The sequence below is a fragment of the Oncorhynchus mykiss genome, chromosome 6 (genome assembly GCF_057628025.1).
Source record: "Oncorhynchus mykiss isolate SJ-2025 chromosome 6, ASM5762802v1, whole genome shotgun sequence".
In the NCBI taxonomy this organism is placed as follows: Eukaryota; Metazoa; Chordata; class Actinopteri; order Salmoniformes; family Salmonidae; genus Oncorhynchus; species Oncorhynchus mykiss.
The window spans coordinates 66,084,583-66,094,501 of record NC_143027.1 but is presented as its reverse complement, the minus strand read 5'-3'; the positions used below and the strand labels follow the sequence as shown (position 1 = coordinate 66,094,501).

Sequence of the window (9,919 nt, the reverse complement as noted above, 5' to 3'; positions counted from 1 at the left end):
GTTGCTATCTTTCCATACATCATACTGTATAAACTCTGACTCTCTGTCTTCATCTTGCTTTTTGTGGTGCGTTTAACAAATACCACTATTTCCATGAATTGAAGCTCAGAACTGAAGGCTTAGACCTTTAGGGGAGAATGTGACAATGTATTTCGGTACTTCATTGTTCTGACACATTTCTGGTCATGCTATTATCAGTCAAGCCCAGAGAAGAGCTCTGCGTTTTCATCAGAAAGCTGAAATGACCATCCATAATCAACCATTGTGCGCAAAGGTGTTTTGAACAGGAGCCTTTGCAGCCATTAAAGTAATTACCCTCCCATCGCATCTTCTACATCCCTCCCTCCATTCATTATATCAAATAAGCCTCTACGCATGACTAACAGACATGATACTCTCTTGCCTCTGTAGTGTAAGAGCTGCTCTTATGCTGAGAAAACAGACGCACACACAAAAGGTGAGGTAAGAAGTGAGTAATACTACTGATAAGTGGTTCATAGTTATTACAGGGTTGGCACTTTATGTTGGCATCTATTGATTGGCACCACGGATTCTGATCTGAAAGAGTGAATTGGTCCTTCATTGAAGTTACTTGAAAGCTCCTATTTTCTATGTAGCATATGGGTGTAAAGGCTTTACCTTGTACTCCTTTTGTATGGATGGTTTGTTACATTTCTTGCTGAAGATTGCTTAAGCCATTTTCTCTGTGTGCAATCAGTTTTTTCCTTTCCATGATTCTTCACACATATTTCAACAATAGATGGAAGATATTGATTTATGTTTGGTAAGAGTTTTGAGATTTTCTGTAATTAAATCCGGTCAAGAGATTAGCAGATAGGCAGCAATGCATATCACGTTTAGAGACCCATCATTCAAAACCGCCATAAAACCGCCAGACTACGGTTTGCAAATGCACATGGGGACAAAGATTGTACTTTTTGGAGAATTGTGCACTGGTCTGATGAAACACTAATAGAACTGTTTGGCCATAATGACCATTGTTATGTTTGGAGGAAAAAGGGGGAGGCTTGCAACCCGAAGAACACCATCCCAACCGTGAAGGAAGTTAAAGCTTGGTCGCAAATGGGTCTTCCAAAGTTGTGGCAAAATGGCTTAAGGACAACAAAGTCAAGGTATTGGAGTGGCCATCACAAAGCCCTCACCTCAATCCTATAGAAGATTTGTGGGCAGAACTGAAAAAGTGTATGCGAGCAAGGAGGCCTACAAACCTTACTCAGTTACTCCAGCTCTGTCAGGAGGAATGGGCCAAAATTCACCCAACTTATTGTGGGAAGCTTGTGGAAGGCTACCTGAAATGTTTGACCCAAGTTAAACAATTTAAAGTCAAATACTACCAAATACTAATTTGAGTGTATGTTAACTTCTGACCCACTGGGAATGTGATGAAAGAAATAAAAGCTGAAATAAATCATTCTCTACTATTATTCTGACATTTCACATTCTTAAAATAAAGTGGTGATCATAACTGACCTATAATGGAATTTTTACTAGGATTAAATGTCAGAAATTGTGAAAAACTGAATTTAAAATGTATTTGGCTAAGATGTATGTAAACTTCCGACTTCAACTGTATCTGTTTTACATGCAATACTGTGAAAGATAAACACTATTTCAATGAATGTGTTGACCAGGACTTATGTGTCTTATTTAATGATTACCAGTTACCTCTTTAAGAAGTTACCTCTTCAAGAAGTTCATATCCTTTGTTGGGGGTAATCACATTTCCAGACAAACCTATAGCTGTAGCTGTTCTTCGTTCTATTTACATTGTGTCAGGTTACTACAAAACAGACAATTGATTAACTCATCCACTCTCTCCCTTGCTATTTGTATTGATCTGGCAGAGGGTGTAATTATGAAGAGATAAGATATGTGAATAAAGATAGCGCCTGGTCTGTTCTTCTCAATGCAGGGTAGGGTTGGTAGGATTCATGCTTACTGCATAATGGTCTTCCAGTACCTTAGGAGTTGTACTCAAAGAAGAAAATGTTATCCACATGGTTGCACACTTATCCTTCATGTGATGTGATTCAGAATTAGCACATAGTCCTCTATGATGAGACAACAATGAAAGGATCTGCATGGCCACGTTGGCTGCATAATGTGATGGGGTCCTTGTTGTTCTCTGTAGTGCAGGATTGGTACATTGACATGCCTCTGACTACCAGGATGACCATCAAAGGCAGCAGGCATCGATCCATATCTTCAAACACTGCATTATGGAATTGAATTAAAGAGAAATTTAGTGCACAAACATTTAGACATCAAAACCTCAGCTGTTGCCTGGAGACTAGTGAAACTGGCTAAGTGTCTGCACCCTCAGAGAGAGAGAGGACGAATGGATGAACGGGCAGATTGTCTGTATGTATGTCAGTTCAGAGGGTAAGAATGGTAAGGAGTGAAATTGCCCCTCCTTGTGAGAGGCCCAAGTGTACCCTGTTATCCACTGTCTGTAATTCAGTCTGCCTGCTGAATTCACTGCTGGAGTATGCAGTAATTCAAGTGTTGTCCTTTGTCACAATTTTGCCTTTTGTCAAGGCACTTTTTTGCTGTCAATTACTATTGAATATTAATTTATATACACAGATAAATATATTTTCCAACTTTTAGTTTACATCATAATTTCCCAGCTTAATATTCAGCATGAAAAAATGACATCCTCATACTTCATTGTTTTCAACTGTCTTCAATTTCTCATTGTTCAATACATCACAATGATTGGTCATGGAAAGTTCATTTGAAGTGGGGGCTGTGTACAGTGTTGAAAGTTTTAAGGTCATATGAAGTTGGACCTTAGAGAGAGAACATTTGCAATTATGTGTCAGTCGTTGACTGAGCTCTGGCTCTACTATGGCCTGGTCATACTGTACTATGTGTTATTGACTGTACGTTTGTTTAACCCATGTGTAACTGTGTTTGTGTCGCACTTTCTTTGCTTTATCTTGGCCAGGTCGCAGTCGTAAATGAGAACTTGTTCTCAACTGGCTTACCTGGTTAAATAAAGGTGAAATAAAAAATCAATAAAATAAAGGTATTTGACATATGCAGCTCACTCAATGTTCCTTAGTATGTTCACAAAGCACTGTTTCTAAGTGACCACAAGATGGCATCTGCTAACACAGTTGGTTTGTTTGCATGATGCACTTGAATGTCTATAGTTCCCAAACAAACTCCAACGCATGTCCAATTTCGGCCAATGTCAACACAAAAATGGCCACACACTATGATATACTGTTTTGTTATAATAATTTAACCTTCAGGTGTTGAGGAATCATTCTGGTATTTCATTTTCAGAAAAACATGTTACTTTATGTAAGATACACTTAATTTGAAATCAGTGATCATATTGACCCAGAGCCACCTTAGGTATGACCAATTTCTCTATATATTTTGATTGAAATTATGTGAGCTTTTTACACCAGAGAGAATGGTCCTCAGCTCCTTGTTAACCCCTCTCTTATCTTCTAATAAAGCGAATCAGTGTGCCGTCAAAGCAGAGAGCCAGTGATGGTCTGCACCTGCCCTCCCAGGGCTGCCTGATTAGGAGAGGTCGGAGGGCAGGGCAGCCGGTTCACCTCTCTCCCCAACATCTCCCCATCCTCCCCAACCAGCAGCACCTCAGGCCTCCCCTGGAGCAGAGTCTCCAGAAGGCTCCAGTTCAAAGCCCTGCCACACTAGACCTGTAGGGCCTTATCTGCCCTGGTGTCAGGCAGCAGGCAGCTATCCCTGGAGGCTTCTGTAGTGACAAATGGTACTGTAGAGCGCAAATCCTTATCTGGGGTAAGACCTATGTAGTTAACACTGAATGAGAAATGTGTCATATAAAAAAGTGGCCTGTTTGAATTAATATTCTAAACTTTTTAAAGATGTCAATGTTAAAAACAATGATCCGTGAACGAATACATATTTATTACAAATTAGGGCTAACAGGACATTGATGTCCACTGCTGAAATACCAAAATATTTCTTTGATACAATTACAATTATATTAGGCGTATCTGTTTGGTTCCATCAATTGTCCCTGAATTATGGGAATGCCCCCCCACTAAAATCCTTGCTGTGAGGTTTATGTCCTCCCTTATTCCACCCCCACTCCTATTGCTCTGTGGCCACACCCAGTCATAAAAGAGTTTGAAGGCTGTGTGAATAAAGGGGTGGGGACAGAAACCTGCAATGTCTGTTTTGGGGTAAACAGTTCAGCCGTGTTGAGCACTGTCTTCTCCCCTCACCACATGCAGTGGTCCTTTGTAACAATGCACACAGATTCAATGATTAGTCTAGGTAAAATTTGCCAGCGGAGACACACGAGAATTTCAGATGTTACGTTTTCACGCGCACTGATAAATAATTCAGGTCATACAGAAATGTGTTTCCATGCTGTCAGATAACACTTTTATGGCTTCATTATGACATGTAATATCTATTGAAATGTGTACTATTAACTCAGTTTAACTTGTTCACCTACACATAGGAAGGAATAAGGAATAACAACACATTCTACACTGAAATTAGTGTTGGTTCAATATTGTACCTTGTCAAATGCCGTCCAAACTGGGTACAAACATGCACACACACACACACATTTTCATATGGCCACATTTCCTGGATGCAATCTGCCAGGCGACTCATGTGCCCGATAAGGCAATGAGAACTGGCTCTGATGTAAGGCTATGAACCATTTTACAGTTTGCCATTATGCTGGGATCCATCGGTGGGCTTCCTGGATATGCAGGGCTAATATTTAACAAGGAGCTTGTGAAACACTGTCGACAGATGACCCCATGGCTGTGAATGAATCACCGCTGTGACTGTACTCAGGTGTTGGTGTGGTGTCACATGTGCTGTGCTAGCAGAGTTTGTTCCTCCAGGGCTTGCTGCATTTGCATAGATAAGACTCCCTTTTGATGGTTAATAGGTTGGTATTGAGGGAACAGACACCACCCTGGAGAAGAGAGAAGCTGATAAGATAAGGGGCCCTTGGAAAGCAGACATGCTGGTTAAGAATCACAGCTCCCCCAAGATTATGCAATTGAGACTGCCTGGTATAAGGAATATGGAAGTGAACCACAATTTAAATGAAATTGCAAATGAGGATGTTGTTGACTGGCAATCCATGTGTGTGTGATACTATCTATAGTTCAAGAGCAAAACCCCACCTCTCTCCCTCTTCACCCACCTCTCTCTCTTGCCTGTTCTCTTCCTCTGTCTCTCTTTTCTAAACATGCACAGACAGGTGTTACAAGTGTTGATGGATGTCTTCAAAAAGCCAGCCATTCATCTTCATAGATCTCTCTTTATAAGAATTGGTGTCAAAACATTGCCTCCTAATGGATGGCTTGCACGGACACGATCAGACATGTAGCCCAAACCAGGTTTGCTGTAAGCAAACTTGCTCTATGTTCTTTGACATGTCTTATGATTGTCTGCTCTCCCATATTACCAGTTTGTACTTCCTAATTCCCCCCCATGTGGTTGTGTGGTGGCACTGGCATGGTTCTCTCCACAGGTTCACAAGGTCTAGCCAACAGTTCTATCCTGCTTGTGTCAGATGATACTGTATTGAAGATATAGTTCTGAATATATGAGTCCTACTGATGTTACATTTACAACACATGCAGCTACCTAAGTATGAGAGGCAGGTGACAGATGTTCAACCTGATAAATGTTTCTAAATGTGCTCCATTTCATGTCCCAGCTGTGGAAGTGTCAAATAAAAAAATGTCAGTGTTGTATTCACATCATATATTTATCGAGCAACAACATTTGAAATGACTGACATGGTTGTGATAAAGGTATCATACTTGTCCTACTTTTATTCAGCTTTATTGAGGTAGATGATTAAAATAGAATGAACTAACTCCACAAAGAAATCCCATCTTCTTTCTCCCACCAATTTGAATTCGACATGTCCTGTGAGGTCATTCTTCTAATTTTTTCCCCGCTTGTCCCTCCTATCTGCCATAATCTAGGGCTGTTCGGTTCGGGATGACGCCACCTGTGCTCCGCCCCCAATGCAAACTCGCTCTTCGCGTTCATTTCATTCCTGTTCTCATTCCGAGCATTCTTCGCATCTCTGTCCGTGCGTTGTCGATTCACGTACACATATCTGGCTGACCCAGAAACACAACAATAACTTTACACAGTTTACAAAAACTATAATATCCCACATTAGACAAACAAAGGGGGACGAATTTTATTTCAAATAACATTAACGGAGGTGTTTGAGGTAAGTTTCAATGTAGTTAATAATATGCAAAATGGTTGCAGACTAACACTGTTATGATTAAGTTGCGCCTTTCATTAGAAATAAGAAGTAATGTATGGTATTAGAATGAGTGGGCATATTTTTATATTACAATAAAAGTGTGTCTCGGTGAGATTTTAGGTTGCCGTTTCTTGTCGCTGTTGCAACAGGGTGCTTTCACTTTGTCCACTCAGTGTTGTATTCGACTGACACGAATATCTTTGACATTTTTCACATTTTTGTAAAGAAGCCCGACCATACGCCCTATTATATCACAGTAAGTCCAGTGCATGAACCTCAAACTCCTAACAAGATTCCGGATACGATTGGACGTACATTATTTTATGAATGACAATTTTGGACAAGATGACGGATCAAAATGTTGCTGTTTTCTTCTCCTTAGTTGGCTCAGCCGGGAGTTGGAGATTTCAGTGGAACATTTTCGGAGCAGTGCAAAAACATTCTGCTGAAAGACTTGTTGCTCCAACACCTTTGATCGTGTATTTTATCCATCGCATCTTGAAGTCACTGTAAGTATATTTTTGTTCTTTTATCAGGTTTAGGCTACAAAAATTCCATCAAATTCTTTGCATTCCATTTTCCACATGCGGAATTGATTCAACCGATCATAGTCAAGATCCATCAATGTTGCCGAATTGATTAGATGTGTCTTTTAAGATAATTTTTGATAATCTTTGACAGTAGAAGATTATGGCCTACATTTAAACATATATTGCCCATGTGCTTTCACAGTGTAGGATAGTGGGCCGGGTAACATACTTTTAGAGAATATAATTTATAAAACACATATTTTGCATTTACAAAATAATCTAAAAATGTTATTACATAATTTTGGTGTTCTAGTGATAGTGAATGGAAACATTTGATATCTGTTTGGATTCAATGCTAGGTTTTTCTTGCTTTCGGACACTATTGAAACGTTGCAACAACAACAAAAAACGACCATTGACACCCAGTCCTTATTTGCAACTCTCTTTGTCTGTTTAGTTTTTAAACAATTGGTAATTCAATATTGATTTGAACTATTTCAAAAATATATTCTTACAAGTAGGCTATTGTGGGCTCTGAGCTATGTTTATGTCTGTTTCATTGCTCTGTTCGATCCTTGTTTTCCATATCCGCCTTTTTTCGGGATACATTGTTGCCTGCTCAGCTAAAATCTGAATAAATCACAGGGATGGGGGTCGTATTATGTAGCCAAGGCCACTTCTTTCTATGTGTTATAAAGTTTCATCGCATCCGAAGAAACCGTGTGATCCGATGCCTATTACATGTAGGCCTATAACGTTAATCTCAGGAAAGTATAGATCAAGATTAAGGAATGTTAAGGAAGATTATGTAGTTTTTTATTGCTTTAGAATTTCGTAATATACATTCATTACCTATAGATTACACAGATGCTCAACTATTGCTATTTTAAGGATGAATTTGTTGGGGGTAACTTTGTGGGAAACTTTGCACTGCCTTTTATTGTAGGCTGTGTGGATGTAGTGGTTTGCTATTACAGAGCTTAAAACATATGAATAAGAATAGGTTATGTAGCAAATATATTTTATAGAGTAGGCTATGCAATTATTGTGTAATTAACTTATAGTGTTGTTTAAATTATCTCAAATAATGTAAATATTCAAATATATCTGTATATGCTTGTTGGTGAATATAGAAGGTGAAATGTCTTGTTTATTTTGATGCGTGGTAATATCCACTTCATTCGTAACTAAACAAACCTAACTGCATGAGGGTATTCTTTGGCTGTGCAAGTTCTCTGATATAGAGTGGAATTCACCTCTTAATTCTCTTAAGTTCCCCTATTGTGTGATTGGGGAAAGACCTCCTTTCTTGCAGTTAATTATAGCCTTAAATTTCATTTTGTCTCTCTTGAAAGTAGGGGCCAGCAAGATACAATGTGTTATTTGTTGATTCCTCTAACTAGGCATTTATAATTTACTACATTAATTAGGTTGACTTCTATCAGACTTAACCCCTGACATGTCATGATGTTGAGAAGTAAAGCTGCTTGCTGTAGGGGGGAAATCAGGACCAGCAATAGATGCTTTGTTTTCTGCTTATGCAACAAGTGGACCTGTTGGACACTAGCCCGCATGGCATTTTCAAGTGCAAGAATAGTACATTGTCTTTGCTTGACTCCATGAGTTTTTACTTTTGAAAGTGGGCTCATGAATTCCAATTTTACCAGATGATATCAGTTGAACCCCAAATTTGTAATTAAGAATTATAATAATTATCTGGAATTTATCTTATTCCAAAGTAATACCATCTAAACTTATGTTAAAACCCAATCACAGAAACATATAAGATTGATAAAAAATAACAAGTCAATGTACATTATGGCAATATGTATTGAAGGTATTTTGAACTTGGCATTTAACACAGATAGACTGTAGCCTACTAAGTAAGCCCTTCCTCCCCCTTTTCTAAACATAAGCTTTGCATAGTTTTTTGTTATAACATTAATTTAGCCCCAATGACTCATTGGACAGGTATTTGTTAGCACTCAATTGTACATGTGCAGTTTCAATGTGGTGGAAGTGAGCTTCACAATGCATTACATCGTACAAAAACACATATAACCTTAAAGCTGTTATTTAAACAATAATACAGCGTTTTCACCGTCCCTGTTTTGCTAAAAAAAAGCCAAGGGATGAGGCTGGAGAAATGTAACCACTCTCAAATTCATAGACAGAGCTATGGATGCAAGGACTGACCACCCATTATATGAAATATGTAGTTTAACCAGGTTTTGAGGCTATACAGTGTTTGTTTACATTTGCATTGTTTACAAACATTGGAGTTAAACAAGCTTATATTTTGGGTTCCGGTGGGGTATGACAGTAGACCTAATCTCATGACACATTTATAAGTTACAGTGCCTTGCGAAAGTATTCGGCCCCCTTGAACTTTGCGACCTTTTGCCACATTTCAGGCTTCAAACATAAAGATATAAAACTGATTTTTTTTGTGAAGAATCAGCAACAAGTGGGACACAATCATGAAGTGGAACGACATTTATTGGATATTTCAAACTTTTTTAACAAATCAAAAACTGAAAAATTGGGCGTGCAAAATTATTCAGCCCCCTTAAGTTAATACTTTGTAGCGCCACCTTTTGCTGCGATTACAGCTGTAAGTCGCTTGGGGTATGTCTCTATCAGTTTTGCACATCGAGAGACTGACATTTTTTCCCATTCCTCCTTGCAAAACAACTCGAGCTCAGTGAGGTTGGATGGAGAGCATTTGTGAACAGCAGTTTTCAGTTCTTTCCACAGATTCTCGATTGGATTCAAGTCTGGACTTTGACTTGGCCATTCTAACACCTGGATATGTTTATTTTTGAACCATTCCATTGTAGATTTTGCTTTATGTTTTGGATCATTGTCTTGTTGGAAGACAAATCTCCGTCCCAGTCTCAGGTCTTTTGCAGACTCCATCAGGTTTTCTTCCAGAATGGTCCTGTATTTGGCTCCATCCATCTTCCCATCAATTTGAACCATCTTCCCTGTCCCTGCTGAAGAAAAGCAGGCCCAAACCATGATGCTGCCACCACCATGTTTGACAGTGGGCATGGTGTGTTCAGGGTGATGAGCTGTGTTGCTTTTACGGCAAACATAACGT

General features: G+C 39.0%; 1 protein-coding gene across 11 annotated transcripts in view; it reads left to right on the top strand.

Annotated features, from left to right (window-relative positions):
* The first annotated feature begins 5,994 nt into the window (after window positions 1-5,994).
* The window catches only part of LOC110526376 (transcriptional enhancer factor TEF-1), a 56,531-nt gene continuing 52,606 nt past the window's right edge, over window positions 5,995-9,919 (top strand). For 8 of the 11 annotated variants that reach the window (XM_090238629.1, XM_090238626.1, XM_036980731.2 and 5 more), the window contains exons 1-2: window positions 5,995-6,247; window positions 6,669-6,795. The gene's annotated coding sequence lies outside the window, so the exon portion shown is untranslated. Of the gene's footprint in view, window positions 6,248-6,512; window positions 6,543-6,668; window positions 6,796-9,919 lie in introns of all 11 variants that reach the window. The other 3 variants (XM_090238630.1, XM_090238627.1, XM_021607295.3) reach the window with 2 other exon arrangements.